General features: G+C 49.1%; 1 protein-coding gene across 3 annotated transcripts in view; it reads left to right on the top strand.

Annotated features, from left to right (window-relative positions):
• Positions 1-9,065: 9,065 nt before the first annotated feature.
• PTP4A3 (protein tyrosine phosphatase 4A3) overlaps positions 9,066-21,840 on the top strand; it is a 41,700-nt gene continuing 28,925 nt past the window's right edge. Inside the window, exon 1 of one of the 3 annotated variants that reach the window (XM_063174871.1) lies at positions 9,066-9,150. The gene's annotated coding sequence lies outside the window, so the exon portion shown is untranslated. Of the gene's footprint in view, positions 9,151-12,591; positions 12,707-12,894; positions 13,031-21,840 lie in introns of those variants that run through there. The other 2 variants (XM_063174876.1, XM_063174862.1) reach the window with 2 other exon arrangements.

Raw genomic sequence — 21,840 nt, 5'->3', positions numbered from 1 at the left:
TTTTGCAACTGTTTGTCTCTCTCTGATCAAGTTGTTGGTGCAGTTCTTAAAAGAAATAACAACTTCTGCGATTCTTAGCTCTCCTCCCTTTTTCTCTCTTCGTGGCTTCTCCATCATTTGAACTCTTCCAGTAGTACCAGACCTGAAATGTTCAAAATTACGAGTCAGGAACTAGAAAATCCTTACATTGATTTAGAAACTAAAAGATTAAAAACAAAACAGCGAGAGAGACCTCAACTGCAGGGACTTTTGAGTTGCTTCTGGTCTTTGAGGTTCTGAAACCAAGAGTGGGACAGTCCCATTGCAATTTTTCTGAGTATCATCACACCTGCTCCTCTATCTGCTGTTTCTCTCCTTCTGTTGAGTTCTCTTCAGACCAGAAAGCATCTTTGTGTCCTATGAATGTGCAGAATTTAGCACAAGGTGGTCTTCAGGCCGGATGCATCTTCTGGGCATGGGAAAAATGAAGGTGAATTGTTATGATCAGCTGTTTTACCTACGGAATACATAAACCCAGAGTAAACATTTGAGAAGTGAAGGGAGCAGCTGGGATAAGGAAGACAGACAGCATCATTGTCCACCACAGCTGGAAGCACTCTCACTCTTCAGTATTTGCTCCTGACCCAGTGAAAGCTTTTCTGTGGGGGAAAAGAAGCAATAAATAATAGGGAATCATGGAGTTATAGAATGGTTTGGGTTGGAAGGAACCATCTGGTTCCAACCCCTGCCATGGACAGGGACACAAATCCACTAAACCAGATTGCTCAGGGTCTTATCCAACTTGGCCTTGAACCCTTCCAGGGATGGGGCAACCATGTCATCATCACCATCATCATCATGATCAAAAATATTACTCATCCTCAACACATCAGAATATCCTCTGCTATTCCTCTAACATCTGGGTGACCAAAAGCATGAGTTTGCACTAAGGGGGTTCAGATTAGTCAGAGGTAACATGGCCTTTTGCTTCTGATGATTTCACCAACACGACATTTGTTCTCATGCCCTTCTCCAGCCTCCATCTCCCTCAAAAAACCTGGAAATGCATTTTCCCTAACTGGAAACACACATTTCATAGTAACATTTTCCAGACCACTTTGCAAGAGGTAAAGTGAGACTAATTTTTTCAGCACAGTTTTGTAGAAGCTCACAGCTCTTACCTGGCCCTTCCTGTCTGTATCCTGACATATTCCTTCAGTAATCCCCAGGTCCTCTTGGCTTCGTCTTTTAGTGGTGTTTGTTTCTTTGCCCTTCTTAAATAAACTATTGCCAGTTCCTATGGTAACACACCTCATTCTTTCTCTCTCCTCCCTAAAAGTCTCTTCCCATTTAACAGGCTTTTTAAAAGGCTCTATTTATACTTTCTTTTGTTATCCTGCCCCTGCTCCCTTGCAGCCAGACAAGGGCAGGCACAGAGCAGTGCATGCACTACCCTGTGTTACTAATAATGGCCATCCATAAACACGAGAGCGAGCCGTGGGGATCAAAGCTGTGACCTTCAACAGGAGATGCTCTGCTTCTTCGAGCAAAAAGAAAGGAAACCTGAGACACGGCTGGCTCGTGAGGGAAGCGCTGTTTGCAGGGGCCATCCCCACCCCTCCCACTCTCCAGCAATGCGCTGAGGGGCTGCAAGCCCCCCAAACCAGCCAGCATGTGAAAAACAGCCTCGCTGTCTCTGCAGGCAGTTTCCACCTCCCCTCTTTGCTCAGTGTCAGACATTCATCTATATTACCAGTAATTGGATAAAGAGAAAAATATGAACTGCGCTTCTTTTTGCTTCCCATTCCGTGAAAAGAAAAGCTCCCCTCCTCTCTGTGCTTTTTTGTTTTAAATCTCAAGGCTATTACCAAGCATCAAGGTTTATTTCCTTAAGGTTCATCATATAATTTAAATGCAGATTACAACTTATTTTAACCCTTAGCTGAAGCAGTAGGTGGATTTTTATGATGGCAACTCATTGTTTCTCAGGCATTTCTCCTAATGAAAAACAAAGGGTCTGAAACAGTCCAAGTACAATTTGGTTCCTTTCTCCATCGAGAGGTTTCACTTGCACAGTCAGGCTGCTGCCAGAAACCACACGTTTTTTGGTCATCTTTAGGGTGTTCCAGGAAACATATTGTCAACAGATCTCAATTTTTCAGTAGGAAAAGCAAGTAGAAGAATGACTCCCCAGCCTTCCCCCTTCTTTCTCCACATAAAGACAGCTTTCAGGGCTTCTTTATTGATGAAGAATGACCCCCAACAGTTGTAAATCCATTCTTTTTTCTTGATTGTGATCTCTCTTCCTTGGCTACCACAAGAAACTGTGATGCCCTCAAAGTGCCACTGCAGAAAGGGTTAAGGTATCTCCAACTACAGCCTCAATAAGCAGCAAAAGTGTCCTGTCCCCAGGGTAGGATCAGTGTATGAGAATTTGCTCAGATCATTTAATGTTTGTAACTTGATTTCCTGCCGGAAAGCTTCGGTGGGCGGAGTTTCTGCTGAACCAGACAGAACTAGAGCTATTTCCTTTTCCAGATTGCTTGTGCATGTCCAGTCAAGCTCAACTGAATTAATGGCAATCGGCTTGTTTCCCCCACACACCCCTTCCCATTCACCTTTTGCAGTGCAAATACGGGAAGTGAGTGATAATCCTGCTGTCAGGGCCTCAGGAGATAGGATGGTTCTACAACCTTGGGCAAGTCCTGTTCATTCTCTGCACCTCTGGCCCATTTCTTGTTAAATTCTGGAGAAAGGATGCTCTAATGACCCATCTCCTGCCCGACAGATTTCCTACATGACCTTGGGAAAGTCACTTAACCTTTGCCTGCCTCCACCTTCCATGAAATGGAGAGGAAATCATCAGAAGGCTTTGCTCACTCTGCTGCCACCACCAGTATTAAACCATGGCCCATGAGGACTGAGAGTAGAATTCTTTCCAATTTAAGCTTAAAGACAAGTTGCTATTTTCTCCTGAACAGTGCAGGTCTGTGTTGGATCACCTGCAGCACTTCTACAAGGAAAAAGCAGCCCCTGTTACTCCCCACCATGCTCCCAAGTGCAAATTGATTCATTCATCCCCTGCCTTGGCCATCCCAGGAACCATGAGTTTCTTTCACACTCATCAGTGAATGCAACCAAACCTCTGGGAAAGGCCAGATCCTGCTCCAGGTGCTTGATTTTTTATCAAAGTTTTAGGTTTCATCAAAGTAGTCTGAGCTAACCCCCATCAAAGATGCTTTCATCAATACTGAGGTCATCTACAGAGGGGTGAATGCAGGACCAGTCAAGTGGGATCCTATGGATCTCATAGGAGAGCAAATGGCTGGGGCCAGAGATCTACCCCATATACATCCTCAGGCTCTACTAGTTTGAATGGTGCCAGGTCAATTTATTTGAGGTTCAGTTGGTAATCCAGGCACTCTATTACTGAGGGGAAGGTGGGCAAACCCCGTCTCTCAGTCAATTTTCAGCAGCACCATTCGAAAATCCTTCCCACAGTAAACGGCAAAGTCACCCCAAACAAAAAAAAATGAAGCATTGTGGGGTTTTTTTCTCTAACAGGACCAAAGAGAAATTTCTGAGTGCTGTGTTTCTCACCCTTTTCAAACTGCTGTCTCCACACCAGCCTGTGGGCCCCAGTGCTGGGTGCCTGGGGCAGCACCCTCTTCCCCCATCCAGATAGTATCATGTCCTTAGGATGTGTCTACACTCCCAGGTGGAGCTGGTTACACAGAATAGTCCTGTCCTTAGGCCTGGCTCAGTCTGGAGGCCTGGGCGTGAGACAGAAAGTAGGCACTGTTCCTTATCATACAAGGGAGATTATGCAAGAATGTCCTGTAATGAGGATAAGGAAGGTGCTTTGAACAGGTATGTGGGGTTGGCTGCAGGTTCCTTCTGGCAGTAGCAGGGCTCTTGCAGCATGGACCAGCCCTGGTTTCCAGTGCCAGATGAAGTGGGGCAACCAGCTGCTCCCTAAACCAAATTATCAATTCTGCTTCCTTCACAAAAATATGGCATAAAATTTGAGAACAACATCAATGAAGGAACCATCACCAGGACCTAACATTCAAAATCTTTATCTGCTACTGTTACTTCATCCTCCTTTCTGATTGCTGGCTAATGTCCATGGGAATGCAACGTGTATGGTTTCATTTTCTTAATTGCAATCATCCTGCAGACCACCTTCAGGCACGCTGGGGACCACCAGTAGTGCAGGGACCGCATGTGAAGAAGCCCTGCCCTGGGAGATCCATCCCTCCTTCCCTGATGTGGTTAAAATGCCATTCCAGATTGTGGTGCCTGCAAGGATTTAACGATGTTCTCAGCCCAGAGGAGAGCCCTGGACTATGCCCTGTGCCTGAGAAAGCAGGACTGAGCTTCAGCTGTGTAGGAGGGCAGTTGTAAGAAACCAGGATATCTACAGGCATGGTAGAGTTCCCTTCATAGCCTACCCCATCTCTTCCACATGCAAGTGCAACCTTGGAGTCTCTGGACCGAGCTCTTTGTGTTCTGAAGCCTTCCGTGGCTATTAATACCTGGGGAATCTGTGAAGCAGGCAAACAAGGTTTTGATGAGTGTGGGAAAAAGAAAGGCGTTACCACGTATGAGTGAACTTCAGTTTCGCTCATGTGCTGAATTAGTCAGTGCCTTCAAGTGAATTCCAAGCGCTGGTCTAGCTATTAAATGACTCTTCTTGAAGAGCTAAGTGCTCCATTTTTAGCCTTTACTGGAGGAAAACTAAATTTAAAAAATAATATTTGAATCAGAACTATTGCAAAGGCTTTGGGGTTGGGTATTTTGGTGTGCTGTTTTGGGGCGGTTTTTTCGCATTTTTCAACTTTTTGATCTCTCCCAGAAATAAAAAGTAACCAGTAGTCAACACACAGCAGTTGCTGGCTGGAGAAATCCGGGTCAGTTGTCATGCCCATGAATGTGATGTCTGAGTCAGGAAACCTCACTGAGATGTTGCAGCCCCGGAGGAACATGATGTGATAATTGCCTCAACAAAGGACCAGAAGTACCTGGTGTAGAGGCTCAAGACAGAAGCTCCAGTGGCTGAGAAATTCAGTGAAGGACATGCTCAGTTTAGTGGATGGAAAGGAGGTTGGAACATCAACACTGACATCTCAAGAATTCATGTTTCACTTCCTACCCTGGAGGAGTGGTTCCCCCTGCAATCTTTCCAACCCAGAGTTATCACTTCTCTGCTGCTTCCCCCTCTAACACAGTGGCTGTGAGAAGTGCTGTCTGCAGGTGGCAAAAAACAGAGTTGTTTTTTCCATCAGTTCACTGTTAATGGTGTCCTGGCTTGAAGAAAGTTGAGTTTGGATGAAATGGAAATGACAGAAGGGGCAGGGGAAAAAAAGATTACAGAAATTTAGACAAAGCAGGTGTATGGATTGCATGTCTATCCTTTCTGCAAACACAGAGGCTGCGTGGGCTAGATCCAGGAAAGTGTCCAAGCTGTAATACAAGCACTTTGACAAGCACACATTAAAACATAGCCAGGCTTTGCACTAACACTAAGGCAAACACAGCCCGCTGGGATTAGCATCTGTGCAGAGGTTACAATCCTTCCACATTGCTTTTCAGTGCATTAGGCTGAAAAACATGCTCAAGGATGCTCACGTGCACAGGAGATTGTCGATATTTGTGCTGAAAATCCATTCAAATTCAGAAATTACAGCTAACATGAAGCCTACTTGATCCTCTTAAGGCTGTGACCTGATTGTGGAAACATTTCTCTTTGCGTATTTTTCTAAAATACAAAGAAGCAAGGCAGAGGCTTGACTGAAGATGGATTCAGGCTTGCCAGGAGGCCTGAAGGTGTTCCCCAGTTGCATCGCCCATCAATTTTTAATGCCTCCATTTCCCCTCCAGCTCACAATGGACAAAAGCTCCCCTAGTCAGGATATTCTCTGATTCTGTGGTGCCCAAGAGCATCAGCCAAACTGGTATGAATTTACACCCCCGGCCAAGAAGCAACACTCCCGGGCACAGCAGCCTTTCAGCCTCACCCATGCAAGAGGGATCACGCTGGGTTTGACAGCACTTCTGAGGGAATGTGGTGGAGCCCCATGCTGTTGGCCCTTTTTCTTCTGCCAGAGCTGTCAAGCTGAGGTTGTGCTCGAGCGCTACAATTTGCCATGTGACATTTCAGATGGGAAGCAAAAAGAATGGCTGTGCCAACCACCACTCTCAGGTTCTCTGCAAAATGAAAACCAGATTCCTGACATTTGCTGTGTCTGAGAGAAAGATAAGTCTGTCGTTTTTACAAACAATAAAGGATGCAGAAAAACAAACGTATTCCCTCAGAGCCAAGAGCAGTTCCCCATAGTGCCTGGGAATCCCCGTGGAAGGGAAATGCTGTTCTAACAAGAAAAGATTTGACCAAAAATACCCAACCAAATGCAGCAACAGCAACATTTTCCTTTGTATTTTTTTGTTTGTTTGTTTCACTTCTCGGGTTTTTTGGGGTTTTGAAGAAAGCAGTCACAGGCAGACTTCTCTTTGGGTCCCACCATCATCAGTGTTAGCAGAGGGACCTCTGCCCCGCAGAGCTTTCCCCAGGCTTTGCCAGACTGATTTTAGCACCACCAAAAGTCACACTCTGAGTTTTCATTAAAAAACCGTCGATGTGAAAACCAGCTAATTTTCTCACTTTGAAAAAGTAGCAGGGAGTCAGACAGCAGAACCTAAATGTCAATAGCAAGGGAAATCACAGGTTTTTTTTCTGTTCTCAGCAGACTTCTTTGCAAGGTGTGAATTTGCTGATGCCTAACCAAGGTTAAACTTATGCTCTGCCTTGAGAGGGGAAGGGGAAGGAGAGAATGAAAATCCCTTTCATCCAGCAGCATGTTTCAAACTTGCAGACACCAAATGTGTTGAATATCCTTTGAATCAATCAATCAATCAACAGAGTCCAAAGTTTTCATCCAAGGACCCATTTTACACATTTACACATATAACACTGTAGTTGCATAAGAATCATGTGTTAAGAGATTTTTGGTAAATTTGGTAAATTTTTGGTAATATTTGGTAATTTTTTAATTTCCTTTACTCTTTTGAAACAGTCATACGCCAAATCGGCCCTTCTCAAGTCCTGCTGGAGGACTTGCTGTAGGTCCTAAGAGGTTGGGATGTCAAGGCTGTGTTGTGTAACAGCCTGAAGTTGTGTCAGGGGATGTTTAGGTTGGATATTTGGGAAATGTTCTTCACTCAGAGTATGGAATGGGATCCCCAGGGCAGTGGTCACAGCACCAAGCCTGACAGAGCTCAAGAAGCATTTTGACAACACACTCAGGAGAGATTTTTGGGGTTGTCATCTGCAGGGCCAGGAGTTGAACTCGATGATCCTTGTGGGTGACTTCCAACTGAGGATATTCTATGATCTCTGCTCCCAGGCCATCCCCTAACCAGAGAGGAGGACTGCAGCCTTTGAACAATGTTCTCAGAAATATAAAGCACCCTCAGACTATTCTGGTTTAAAGGACACCAGTTTAGTGCCTTTCAGGGAAGAGGTAAAAATAGCCTTAAAATGCAAAAACATCTGAGGGTCTCCTGATATTCATCTCTACGTGTTTGTGTCTCCTGAGGACACAAGGTCTCCTGTGACCCCAAGGCCCCTATTATTCTTTCATTTTTTGAAGCCCTTGGCTGCCTCTGCGGTGACTTCTGCAAAGAGAGTCCACAGCAAGTTAGAAATAAATGAAAACCTGAGATGGCATCAGGTGCTCTGCTCCTGTTCCTTTGAATTTATGGTGGTTCTTCACATCACAGATCTAGACACGGGTTGCGGACACAAAGGTTGACAACCTGAGGTGAGGGCCCTGGCTGCAATGTGACAGCAGCTCCTGAATTGTGTCAGCTTGAGTCTGTGACACACTGGGTGACCCCTGTGCCTCACACATAATCAGAACCACTGATGGGAGATGTTAAATATATCCTGTACAGCCTCAGGAATGGGCAGCCTCCACCCTTCATCGGTCAGAGGATAAGGGCATCTCACCCAGAGGACAGGGGACACTGCTGCACTGAGCCCAGGCCTGTGCTGTGTCCCCTTGACTCTGCCCCCAGGCTCTTCTTTGTCTTCCTCAGCTTCTTCTCTCTCATCTTTGTTTTCTCCTTCTTATTTTCTTATTATTCTTATTCTTATTCTTATTCTTATTCTTATTCTTCCTCCTTTTCCCTCTTCCTTCTTCCTCTTCTTTCTCCTCTTCCTCTTTCTCGTCACTTTTTTCATATTTATCTTCTTCCTTCCTCTTCTTCTTCCTCCTTTTCCTTCTTATTTCTTCTTTTCCTCCTCTTCCTCCTTGTCATCACCATTTTCTTTCTTTTTCCTCTTCTTCCTCCTCCTCTTCCTCCTCATCATCCTCATTTTCTTCTTCTTAGAATCACAGAATATTTTGGGTTGCAAGTGATCTCAAAGCTCATCCAGTTCCAACCCCTGTCATGGGCATGGACACCTTCCACTAATCCCAAGGTTGCTCCAAACCCCTTCCAGCCTGGCCTTGAACGCTTCCAGGGATGGGGCATCCACAGCTTCTTTGTGCCTCACCACTCTCACAGGGAAGAGTTTTTTCCTAATATCCCATCTAAACCTGTCCTCTGCGGTTTAAGGCAATTCTTCCTTCTCCTGTCACTCCAGCCCTTTGCCCTAAGTCTCTCTCCAGCTCTCTTGGAGACCCTCTAGACAACCTAAGGGGCTCTATGTTCTCTCCGGAGCCTTCTCTTCTCCAGGCTGACCAAGCCCAGCTCTCTCAGCCTGTTTCCACAGCAGAGCTGCCCCAGTGCCTCTGGTTCCATTTCTTTCCTTTTTCCCTTTTCCTTTTCCCTTTCCCCTTTCCCCTTCCCTCACGTTTCCCTCACCCCTTGACCCCGCCCACTCTCGCAAGCCCCGCCCCTTTTCCAGCCCCGCCCACACCCCATAGACCACGCCCCCTCCGCCGTCCGTTTCCTTCCCATTGGCTCCTGGGGGTGCCACGTGACGCGGCGGCGGCGCGCGCGGGGGCGGGGCCGGGTGCGCGGGTGCGCTCGGGGCGGCGGCGGCGGCGGCGGCGGCGGCTGCATGTGCGGGCGGGGGGCGGCGAGCGGGGCCGGCCGGGCGGCGAGTGGAGCCGGGCGCGGGGCGAGCGCAGCCCAGAGGAGCCGAGCGGAGCCGGCGGGCAGGTCAGTGCGCGGGCGCGGAGGCGGGCGGGCGAGGGGAAACGGCGGCGGCGGTGGCCGCACGTGGGTTCGCCCGCTCAACAATGCGGCCGGGAGGGGTCCGTGCGCCGCCGGCTGCGGGGCCACCGCGGCGTGCGGAGGAGGTTGCGCCGTGCAATGTCCCCCACCGTAGCGAGGTGATGGCTCCGCCGCAGCTATCCTGGGGCTCTGGTGGGGGGGCAGCAGCGTGCCTGCCCCCCCCGGCCCCCAGCGAGGCTGCGGCACCTTCAGATTGAAGCCAGAATGAAGGGAGGGGAGCCGCAGCCCCGGTGTGCGGGGGGCACACGCTGCTTCCTCCCCGCTGGGAGCCCAGGCGCGGTGCCGCAGTCCCCCACCCCGTGTGCGGGCACGGAGCATCCCGGCAGAGCCCATCTCCGTGGGTGGGATGCAGCGTGGGCACCGTCAGGGCTCCGCGGGGCCTCTCCAGCCCCGTCCGGGCCGGACGCAGCGATCGGTGTCACAGGGGGCCCGAGGGGGAAGCGCCGTGCTCCCGGCTGTCCGGTCTCGCCGTCCCTCAGGATGTTTCCGTCAAACGGATGGGGGAATGGGGCTGCCCTGCATCGGTGGCTGCGGCGGGGGTGGCCTCTCCTGGCTCGTGTTTAGAGCAGGATGCCGAGGGACGTGGTGGAATCACCACCCGGGGGTGTTCAGAAAACGCGTGGCTGTGGCACTTGGTGACACGGTTCACTGTGGACATGGTGGTGGTGGTGCATGGATGGTTGCACTTGGTGATCTTGGAGGTCTTTTCCAGCCTGGATGATTCAGTGATTCTGTATTTGAGCATGTCTTGTTAGGCTGACAAGCCATTCCTGGCCTTGCTATGGCGTGGGGGCTTGGGAATACCAGTGGTTCCCATTCCATGAGCAGGCAGGTCGCATAGCTGGAGAACATCCCATGCCATGCCTTTCTCTGCCGTAGGTAAAGTGGATTTTTGCGTGCCACTGGAATTACTAATCCAAGCAATTAGCTGGAATCTGTCAAGTTTGTGCTGCTGCCAATTTCTCTGGTTCATTTGGTTACAGCTTCATCTTTCTGCTCAAAGGAACTGAAATGTAAGCAGGGCAACTGAGTGTCTGGAGCTGTTGGGTTGGGTTTATGTTCATCCTTTGGCCAAAGGAGGATCAGCAAGAAAATTGAGCCTTAATGAAGTCGAATATTTTTTGGCAGCAGTGGAAAAAGAGTAAAGTGGATAAATGGGGCTAGTGCCTTCTTTGTATACGAAATGTCATGAATCTCCCTACCAGGTTGTGAGCTGGATTTAAATTCCACTGTTATAAAGATCACTGATTTTTTTAATCACATCATTGCTAATAGCTTAAGTTAAAAATGCTGCAGGTGGATTTAAAGCTGAGGGCCTTGTGGGCTCAGCAATGTTCTGCACCAATATTTATATACATCCAGGGGCTTAACAGTGTGTTGTCACTTGGCTTCAGAGTGAACTGGCAGTGGCTGATGCAGCATGGTCCCAGACACAGCCACTTTCTGGGGATCTCAGTTGCCACCAAATTTGCCAGTTGGGCAAGTGAAGCGACTTTAGTCTTTGGTAAGTGCTCCAACCTGAAATTTGTTCCTTTTGGGAACATAAAACTTTAACTTTGGTTAACTTGTGTCAAAGATGTGTGCCATGAGCCATCGCCCTGTTGGGTCTGCTTAGGGAGATGGCTGCTTGCAGAAGCAAAAAGCTTTTGTTAGAGCTATTTTATTTTTATGTGTGCTTTGATGGCTCAAAAATCACTCAGCTTCCAGTCAAGGCAGTCCTGGGTGAGAAGCATCCACTGGGATTGGCCTGTTAAGTGAGTTTCTTTGATTTGACAGCAGAAGTGCCCAGAGAGACATCAAAAACCCCAACATCAGGGCGTGTTTCCAGCTTCATCATCCCCTGCAAGCCATGGAAATCAGTGGCTTGAGATCCAACAGCACTTGATGTTAAAATAGCAAACAGTAAACATCATCTCCTATCAATAACTTTAATTATGGTTTGGGTTTTGTCTTGAATAGACACACATAGTCATAGGGAATCAAAGTTTAGCATCCAGGCGTGCTCAGTGGGGTGGTAGCATCTTTGGACAGGGTGTAACATGCTTTTATAGCATAAATTAAAATAAAAAAGGGGTTTAGCAGCGTAGCATGCTGTTGTGTAAGAAAACTGCCAACTTTTGGGCTGAGACTGCCTGGTTTCTGGGCATCGTGTGCCGCGGCGAGTTGGCGGGTGGCGTTCCCGGGCGGCTTTGGACGGGGAGAGCAAGTTTTACCACTCTGCAGCTGAACCCTGACGGGGTTTTTCAACCATAAAACCAAGTGCAGAGGAGGCTTTGTGTGTGCCACGGGTAGCCAAACCGAAAGCAAAAATAAACACCCGCGAAAGCTGGGTTTTTTTGGTCATTGACAGAAAAGGAAAGTGCCGGTCTAGGGGAGGGTGTGAAGTCCCGTGTTCGTTACGATCCTAATCTGGAAAATACAGACTGTGGCACATGGCAGCAGCGTGCGTGGCTAATTTTACATCTTGTCCTTTTCCCTTTCTCTTAATTTAACCCAAAATTAAGGAAGGGAAGCAGCACCCATTGGCCTATTAAATGTTCATTTTTGCCAAGTTACGCCACTTTGCGAACACGAGACACGACCGGATTCCTGTGGCAAGGAGCCCTTAAAATTTCAACAGCTCTACCTATAAATATAGTCACCGTGAAAGGCAATCCGGCTTTAAAAGAAAAAAAAAAAGTAACCATGCTCTTTTTTTAGTCCCACTGTATCTGCCTGACTTTAGTGCCATGCGATGCATCTCCAGCCGGGCGATGAAGCCGAGGCGGTGTGGAACATTCAGTCTCCTGATTCCTCTTGCTAATTTGCGTGAAGAATGAGTGCAAGCAGAGAAAAAAATAATCATTTTAGTTGTTTTGAAGATTTTAGGGGATGGGATGGTGGGGCTGGATCTCTGCATCCACATCATGGCCTTTTGCAGAGTGATGGTGGTGATTTGCAGTGTGGCTTTTGGTGATGGCTTGGTCCTGGTGAGTTCCCAGGAGCTGCTGCACTGTGGGGCAGTGCAGGATGGAACCTGAAGCATCCCTTGGCTCTAAAGCAATGTCCCAGATGAAAATTAAAGGGAAGAAAAAGAAAGAAAGAAGCTGGCTGCCACCTCACCCCAGAGGTGTCTGGGCTCACTCACTGCTGTCTGATGCAAGCGCAGCAGCTCAGGGAGCTCCAGGGCTGGTTTTGGACATGCCCAGGGTTGCTCAGGGACAGGCTGGCCTCGGGAGCAGGTACAGCATGTTCTGGGCACTCCTCCAGGCCAGTGGGACCCCCCACCAGCCCCAGATGATGTAGTGGGGGGATGGCCACTGACACATCCTGGTAGAGAAGACAGCACTGCCTGCAGGGCTGGGATTTAGGTGGAGGAGCTGCAAGGGAGGGTGGTTTTGCAGCTTAGTGATGCTTTTCAGCGTGCCCTGCACTTGCATGGCAGAAATCCACCTTTGTGGCCAGAGCAGCTGGGTCACCTTGCAGTTCCAAAACCTGCTGGGTATGGCTGGGCTGGGGCACGGGCTGGGGAGCGTGTGGGAGTGGGGCGGGAGAGCTCGGCACGGGGAATTGCTGCGTGTGCACTTGGGCGAAGTGCTGAGCCTGGGCTGCGCGGGAGCTGCAGACAGAACCCACACGTGACGTCTGAATTTCAGATGATTGCTGGACCACTTTGCCAACAGCCTCTCGCAGCTCATCAGCTGCAATATCGCTTCTTCTTTTCCCCGTTTTTTTTTATTTCCTTTCCCCTTCCCCACCCTGCCTGTTTTCTAAGCCGAAGCAGGAGGGATGAATCCGACACCGAGGGTGGCTGCAGCTGCGCAGGGTTTGTATCCAAATGGTTTCCTGGAAGGCGAGTTTTTTTGTTGTTTTTCAATCTTAAAAATATTTTTACAGCGAGCGTCTCGTATCGGGGCTGTTTGGATGTCAGGTTTAGTTTCCCATGACATGGAGTGATTAGTGGAGGGAGGGGAAGGAGGGGCTGGGTGCTGCTTTATGTGCAGATCTCTCTGCAGCGGTATCATTGCCTATTGATGGTAAATGTGTTCCCTCTCATCCCTGTGATAGTTCTCGGAGATTTCCTCTTTTACGTCACTGGAGTTAATAAGATGTTTAACTTGGGAGCTGGGGGCGATGTGCTGTGCTATCGTGTTGCAAGGAACGGGGGGATGACGAGTTCCTGCGCAGACTTGTGCTGGGAAGATCGTATCAATGCTGGGGAGAACAGCTGGCTTTGGAGTCAAACCATTGCCTTTCACCCTTAATGAACCTGACCTGGCTGCATCTCTTTTTTTTTTTTTTTTTTTTTTTTTTATTGTGACAATGATTATTTTCCTTCTAATGCTGAGAGAGGCAACTGAGTCCTCTCTGTCTGCTGCACTGCTGGAGTCAAGGGTGCACCTTGATTTTTTAAGCCAATTGTGTCTGCCTGGCTGGACTTTGCTCTTTTTTTGCTCTTTTTTGGGGACCACTGAAGCATTTCATGAAAGCACCTGATGGCTTTTTGTGGTGAAGCTGCAGGTGCAGTAGCTGCAGAGCCAGAGCCCTCTCCAGCAAAGTCCTTGACTGTGTATTTTGTGTGTCACTGGTTGATTATAGAGTTAAGAGAGTGTTGCTGCTGTACATGCCTTGACCAGGAATAGCCTTCCTCCTGCCACAGTTTGCAAGGCCAGCTCATCGAGGGCAGGCGAGTTGGTCAATAAATGCTCCAAGCAGCACCCTAGGGAGTTGGGAACCAAAATGGGAACACTTGTGTCCTTCAGCTTCTCCTTTCTTGCCAAGTTGTTTTCTTCCCCCAGCTCCTTCTCCAGCTTGCCACTCAAACCCTCTTCATTCTGCTGTGTTTTTCCACAAATGTTTTTCAAGTGTGACAGCAGGGAGAAGAAAGCCACGAGTGCTGCAGGGGGTTGATGCATATCAGGCCAACTTTGCCTGTGGCTTTGGGGGCCCCTTCACTTCAGTGACTTGCTGGCTGCAGGTGGGTTCACATCTGGCAGCTGTTGGGCTTGGAGTCGCTTCTGTCTGCCACCAGACCCAACCCAGTCACCTGCACATATTCCAAGGCTCCCAGCTCATCCCCAGGGCTTGAGTCAGGCAGAGTGGCCATGGTGTCCCTATGTTGGTGTGGAGTGGAGAAGGGCTCTGTAACCCACTCAGGGAAATAGGGACATGGAAGGTTTGCAGGAGGAGCAACCACAGCTCTGGTGGTGGCATTTTCCAGCCTTCCATCAGGACCTGTCACTCGCAGTCCTGATGACATTTATCTGCTGACTTACTGTCACTGATTTTGCTCAGTACCCCTTTTCTTTTTAAGACTAAAATGCTGCTTAAAAAACAACATCCCATCAGCACGTTGGGCTGTTATTTAGTTTTTGGGAGGCTCACAGCCTCCCAGTTCTGCTTTTGCTCTGGGGAGGAAGCAACATGGTTGGCTGCAATTTTCAGCCCTCATGGGAACAGGGGCTTAAAAGATAACTCTACCACATCACAGCTCACACCCTCACTGCTGGATGTGGGAGTTAATTTTTCTCACTGCTGCCCTGCACAACAACCCCTCTCTCTGTGCTTTTGCTGGGACAAGGGGAATTTTGGGTGCAACTCCAGGCGGTGCTGGCTCGGCACATGTCCCCAAGCGTCCCAGCTGGGCGGCTGCCCGGGGCCCCCTTGATGCGAACGGGGTCAGCAGCTGGGAAATAGCAGAGCAAAGTGCCTCCCTGGTAATTCCCAGCTGCCGTTAAAGCGGCTTTAAAATAAATTCCCTCAAAGAGCAATTCCAAGTATTTGAGGGTTTGAACTTTTCCGGAGAAGGGTTTGGGAGCTGCCGGCTACCGCGCTGCACCCTGGCACGCCGGGGAAAGGCGCCAGGGCAATTGCCCTGATTATCCCACCATCTAAAAAACACTTTTTTGATGTCTATATGATGTTTATTTATTAGCTGCATGTGCAGCACAACTGTTGGAAATGGGGCACTGCTGGAAGCAGAGTTGTGCTGGACTGGGAAGGTGGGTGGCTGGGCAATGTCCTGGGCTGGAGGCAGTGCCCAAGGCTCGGTGACCCTCACTGTGCCATCCTACCTGGCCGCCAGCCTTACCCAGGGGTGCAGCACAGCCGGGCGCCCCTGGCCGCACATTCCACGGCCAGCTCTGCTTGGTAACGTGGGCACAACAGAAAACAAACTTTGCAGCAAACTTTGCTCTCCCAGAGCCCCTGAAGCTTGCTTAAAAAAAAAAACAAAAAAAAACGCTTTGGAGCAATGTGGTCTTTCTTTTTCTCATGCTCATGAAAATTCTCATACCAAACCAGTAACCTCCACTGCCCTGGTTCATTATTTTTTAAGGTGGCGTTAGGGGGCATTTAAGGGGAGGCTTGTCTCATCCTCTGTGTCCCCTCCTCTCCTACATCCCGTCATGGCAAATTACAGCTTCATCCGTGCTTGTGTGACAGACACTAAAAGGGGGAGGTTTGGTCAACAAACTGCAAAGTTGGTCTCATCCCTGAAAGGCTCTGGGTGTCCCTGTGCTGGTGCTCCCCAGGGTGATGTGTTGCTGCATCCAGACTGGTGCAACTTCTTGGTCACGGGAATGTCCCCATGAGGCTGAGTACCCCGAGCTGGGGACAGCCAAGCTTTTCCCTGCAGAGACAGTTCTGGGCTCTTGCCCAAGTCCCCTCTCCAGGGCCCTGGCACCAGTGCAAGTGCAGCCAGGCTGAAGGCTGATGATTAAACCCATGATCCAGGTCACTCCTGCCCCTGTCAGTGCCCCAAAGAATAAGGATGCTGATAGCAAGACTACATCCAGTTGGGGATGTTGCACTTCTCTGCACAGTTCAGCAGGTTTGGGGGTGAACTGACCTAGTTTGGGGTATAACCACCCCAAAAAAAAAACATTGCAGCAGGGAGTTCTTCCCCACACACCCTCCATTGCCATGACTAAGTTGCTTCCAGCTCAAACTGATTTTGTTCGTGGGCTGACCTTTAATCTGGCAGCTTCTTACTGAACTTTCTATCATATATGTAGTTTTTAAATAATTTTTTTTCTGTGTGGGCATGACAACAAAGCTGTCTCCTGAGGTGGCAGAAAACACATCTTACCTCTTAAGAATAGATAGCGAAACCTGCACATGGCACAGAGAGATTTGCTGTGGATGGGGTACAACCCAGTGCTGTCCCAACCCAAAGTCACATCCACTGGACCACACACTTAGCTCCTTTTTTTTTTTTTTTTTTTTTTTTCTCCTCCCAAACTAATCCCTCCAGCCCCTCAGGCTTTTTTGTTGTTGTTGTTGTTGCTCCTCTCTGAATTCCTTCTAATTTGCAGGCTCACTGCCAGCATCCAACGCACTATAAAAAGGGGACTTGTTCTTCAAGCTTCCCTCTGGTACAGAGCGTTTGCACAAATAGCAACACGCTTGACAAGTAGGTCTGATTCCCCCTGCTATTACCGAAATGCTCGTAGGGTGCTCGGGGAGTAGAGCTGCTGTCTCAAGACAAGCCAAGCTGAATTTCACACAGGGCCCCGAGCCCAATTCCCAGCCGGTGTTTAAGCTCCTGTCAGCTGGAAAAACGGAGCTGTGCGTTTTTATTTTCCTCTCCGAGAGCGAGCGGATGCGCTCGCATCCCTCCGTGTCCCCCAGCACAGGTGGGATGTGGGCTGTGCCTGCAGACCCAGGTCCTGATGGAGGCAGCCCCAGGGCCACCAGCAATTTTTGGCTGGTCCCCCCCTGCTGTTACAAGCAGCCATGACACAAACCCCCTGCCAGCTTCCTTCTTAAAACTAATGAGCTGTTTGACCCTGGCAAGTCCTCTGGGAAAGCTGTTGCCAGAGCCTTGCTGCTCACACAGATACAAACTGCTCTCATTTCCAGCTTAAATTTATTTGTGCATGACTCGTACCCATTTGGCCTTGTTCTTCTTGTACCCACACTGGCTTTTAGCTTGGATGGCTCCTTTCCCTGCTCTGGTATTTATCCTCTGGCAGGCTTTGCCAAGTGCTCTGGGTCTGCCAACCTAAATAACCCCAGAGCTCCTGGTGGAGCATGGCTGGGAGGGGTGTAGGGGCATCTAGGCTTCCTCATTCCTGCAGTGGAGACAGCCCCAGCAACTTGATTTGCAGCTCACCCATTGAAAAGGAAAATCCACCATGCTGCCTCTTGACATCCTCACTGGGGATGGTCCCAGCTTGCAGAAGGACAACCCCAACCACCCTCTCCACTGACAAAGGCTCTCTGATTTGAAACCATTATCTAATTTCATGAGCACACTTCTCTTTTGCAATGCAAACACCATTTTGGCAGAAGATGAGCTTTTTTTTTTCTCTCCTGCAGCCTTCAGGAGCACCTTTCCCTCTCCTTTCTGGTAGTGCCAGGGCTCATGTTCCTGGCCTTGCTAATCTCAGCCCTGCTGTTGTGAAGCTGACATTTCCCATGCACAGCTGTGCCAGGCGCTTTGCTCAGAGGCTGAAGTGGCTTTAAAATGTGAAAGTTCATCAGGTCAAAATACACACATGGCTCCTTACCACTGGCCCCTTTTGGAGCTGTAGGACTGTCCAGGATGATATGGGAAGAGCTGCAAGGTGTTTGCTTTTCCCCCAGGATGATAATTTTTCACCATACTTTTCACTGCTGCATCCTTGCCATGGGTTTTCTTTGCCTTTTATGTGCTTTCTTTGGGATCTCTGTGCTTATTCCTGGTGGTGCTGAGATGCTGGCTAATCCATCCATTTTAGGCAGGATTTCATGTTCCCCTGCAGTGTCCTTCCATCATTCTGTGCCCTCGTTAAACCACACAGAAATTGGCATCATCGAGGAGGAGCTGGCCTCTGCAGTTATTAGCAGGATTATTCTCATCTCCTGGTTTCCAGTGAAGCTGCTGGGCTGGTGTAACACAATTCCCACTAAAGCTCATCTCCACTGTCAGGGAGAGTGATGCTGATGGGGCACTGAGCGTCAGCAGCAGATACCAGGAGGAGACCAGCAGACCCATCACATCTTTCTGCATTAAGTGATTTTTGACCCCCAGCTCCTCTCCTTCAGGCCATGGTTGTTTAGCACATCATGTTGGGCATTAACTTCCCCTCCTGAATCTTTTCTGAGGAGCCTGTGGGCTCCTTCACAGCTGCAGCTCCAGCACAGGAGTGCATCACACCCTGCTCTCATCGCTCGGTTTGCTTTGTGCATCGCATTTTCTCACTGCCTAAATCAGCATCCACAGCCTCCAGCACTCAGAGTGGGCACAGCTGGGCATTTTCTGCCTGCCTTTTTTCTCTCTCCCTATTTATTTGATTTCTCACTGTATTTAAAGGAGAGGTCAGCGTGTATTTTGCAACCTTCTCCTCCTGTTATTAATTTCTTAGAAACAAAGGGGAAGGAACCACAAGCAATAAAGGGCCTGAGGTTTGAGGACTGGCTGTTTATTTGTCAAAGCTAGAAATGCAGTGACTGAAGAGGACAAGAGAAAATCCTCAATGCAGAAGAACCTCATTTAAGTTTAGGCTTGTGTGGGTCAGATTTGGTGGGGGGTGTGGATTTCCTCCTGCTGCAGTTTTAGATGGAGCTGTTATCACTGCAAACAGCATCTTAGTTTTGCCTTCTGCACCTCATTTTTTCACCCCCCAGCCTGAATTTCCTGCACCATGCCCATCTGATAGTGGTGCCCATCTCAGTGGTGTCATGGCACCCCATGCAGTGGGATTGGATTGCACGTGGCTGATGGCAAGTGGGTGGCAATAAACCAATCCTAAGGGGGCAAATGCTACCAGGAAAAGGGGATGAGGAGAGTGAGTGTGCCTCAGATGCCCAAGCCAAAGATGCTCAGAAGCCCAAAAGGGACAAAAATAGGTGTCTGGGTCACTCAAGAGGGTTTGAGGACCACTTAAGTTCTTTTCCCTCGGAAGCAGCAATTACCAGATGAAAGGGAATGTCTTCAAGCAGGCATTTTGGAGCATCTGGTTTGTATTTGGCACGATCCCTGGGGGAAGCAGGGAGGGCTGGAAGGCTGCTGGGTGGGTTGGTGGCTGGGCGAGGCAGAGGGTGTCCTTCAGGGGATGAATCTGGTCTCTTACAAAATGCATTTTGACACCAGGAGCATTCCCACATCTCTCCTCCTTTTTGGACTGTGCTGTCAATAACTTTTCAAAGCATTAATGCTGAGTATGAGCTGGATTTCTGCTCGTGGGAGATTAAGGGGTGTCCCCACATGAAGTGGCAAATAGGGGAATGACAGATTTTTCTTTTTAGGTTTTGCCCTTCCTCGCTGCAGAGGAGGCATTGGCATGTAATTACCACCAGCTTTAATCCAGCCACACCAACTGCCTTTCTGGCAGACCAAAATACAATAGGAGCCAAAGGTTATTGCCTGCCCTAAATAAAACCATTACAGCCCTGGGGCCTCACCCAAGCCCAGACCGCAAAGCATCCAGGACCGGCTCCATTCAGTTTTTCTGAGTCTGGAAGATTTGGTTTGATGGCAATGACCCATAACTTTTTTTTCTTTTACTTTTTTTCTATTTTTTTTACTTTCCCATTGCAAAGCCACCTGCACACTTGCAACCACTGTGGCACCTGCCAGGAGCAGCACATCTGGCCAGCGTTAGCGAGCCTGCCAAGGATGCACTTGGTTCAATATTTTCTTGCTAAAATCATTAGTGGCTTTAATTGAAAGCAGAGGTGGATGAAGGCACGTCACACAGACACACCACAGCATGCACAGCTCAGCCCAGCACATGGCTGTGAGCAGTGTCCTCTCAAACTGCTGCCAGATACAGCCCAATGTTCTGCCCATCCATGGGATGGACTGAGATTTCAGGCACCACATAAGGCCCCATGTGGCCTGGAGTAGCAACCCAGGAGCCAGTGCATCCCACACTGTGCTCTTCTCCCAGTTACTGCTCCAAACTGGGATTTACTCTGCAACCTGAAGGGTTTTCCTCTCTATCCATAAGCAAATACAGCCCAAAGTGATGCAAATGCGTGACCTCACCCAGATCTCAAGAAGTAAATATTGCATCACAATGAGCACGCCCTGTATCCTTTCACCCAGTCTGAGACACTTGAGTCCATCCTGATGCAGGGGCAAGCCAGGCCAGGGAGGAGCTGTATGATGGGAAAGGCTTTCTCCTCACCTCCCAGTTTAATTATCAGTGTCTCATGTTTGCAGCGTGATGGACACTGGTCCTGCCTCTGTGCAAGGCTGCTCTGGCTCCTGGCATCCCCACAGAGCTGCCAGCAGGGAGAAATTGCATTTCACAACCTGCCTTTTCAGGCTCCCACAAGATTACTGGAGGGAGAGGAATGTGCTGAGGAAAATATCCCAACTGCTGTTAAAAGGCACAGCTTTCCCTACCCCTTTCTGGGATGGCCATTCCTTCACTGAACCAGACACCCTCCTCCAGCTGGCAGCACCCACTGGAGCCAGCACTGTGTCACCTCCCCACATCACCCTGGGGTCCTTTTGCCCTCCTGGTCTCCCCTTCATGTGCAAATAATTGAAATTGTGATAAGCAGGCTCTTTTATGAAGAAATTCTGCTTTTCTCTCGTGGTGCTCCTGGGACAGAGCTCAGTCACTTTATATCTGGGCAATAAATCTCCAGGCTCTCTAGGGCACACCCGCCGCACAACGCAGTAATGGGCCTGCCAGATGCTGTTCTGTCTGGGTGAAGAGCTCCCCAGCCAGTGCAGCATCTGTTAATCATTTGCCAGGAGAGCCCAGGCAGTGAGGGAGTCTCAAGCTGAATCCCTTTTGGCCAATCCTTTTGAATCACAGTGAAAGTTTCTGGGCTACCTGGTGCTGAAACACCCTGTGAGCTGCAGCAGCCTGGGCTGAGAGATGCATCCTGCACATCTCAGGAGGAAGGTGAGAAATCTTTCCCCTTGGTCCTTCTTCTGAGAGGCATAAAATCCTCACAGGGCCAAAGCTAAGACAGCCTTTTTCCTTGATCTCTCTCTTCTGCTTTTGCTTCAAAATCCAGTGAGCATCAGATGATGAGATGTGGTCCTGGGCAGTGAAAAGCAGTGAGGAATCTTGAACTGGTTTGGTGTTGAGTCATCTCCTCCTGGGCAATGGCATGTGGACAAGGCTGAAAGCAGGGATGGCTTTCTCTGATGTTTCTTCTCTGTTGAGTCTTCTTTCAATATTCCACAATACCAGACCACGCATTTTGCCTCCAGCAAATAAAACACCTCCAGGTTCTCCGCACAAGATACTGTTGCATCTGGGGGCGATGGTCGGGCTGTTGCACTCATTCTGATTTCTCTCCTAAGCTAATTACAAGCCTCTTGGACTCTCTCAGGTGGCTTTGGCAAGTGCTCTGCTTTTCTAGTGCCAGTGCCAGGGAGCCCTGGCCACATCCATCAAATCTTTCCCCAACTATTAGAAAGCAGTTACGCTCCTTGTGTGTCTTTTCATTGCCGGAAGCTGGTAAGTGGATGGATCCTACACAAATAAACTTCTCGAGGGCAGAGAGTCAAAATGTCCCTGGGCTTGTTTGGTGGGAAAAGGTTAACCAGCGTGAAGTCTATGAATTGCTGCTGACCTGACTTTGTTGACAAAATATAGTTATTAATTGGACTTGCAGGCAAACTGCCTGGGGATGTTTGGAAGGAACTTGTCCATCGCAAGGGCTGAGATCTCCCTGGGAGAA

The sequence above is a fragment of the Melospiza melodia genome, chromosome 1, assembly GCF_035770615.1.
Source record: "Melospiza melodia melodia isolate bMelMel2 chromosome 1, bMelMel2.pri, whole genome shotgun sequence".
In the NCBI taxonomy this organism is placed as follows: Eukaryota; Metazoa; Chordata; class Aves; order Passeriformes; family Passerellidae; genus Melospiza; species Melospiza melodia.
This window is presented reverse-complemented; position numbering and strand designations above follow the sequence as displayed.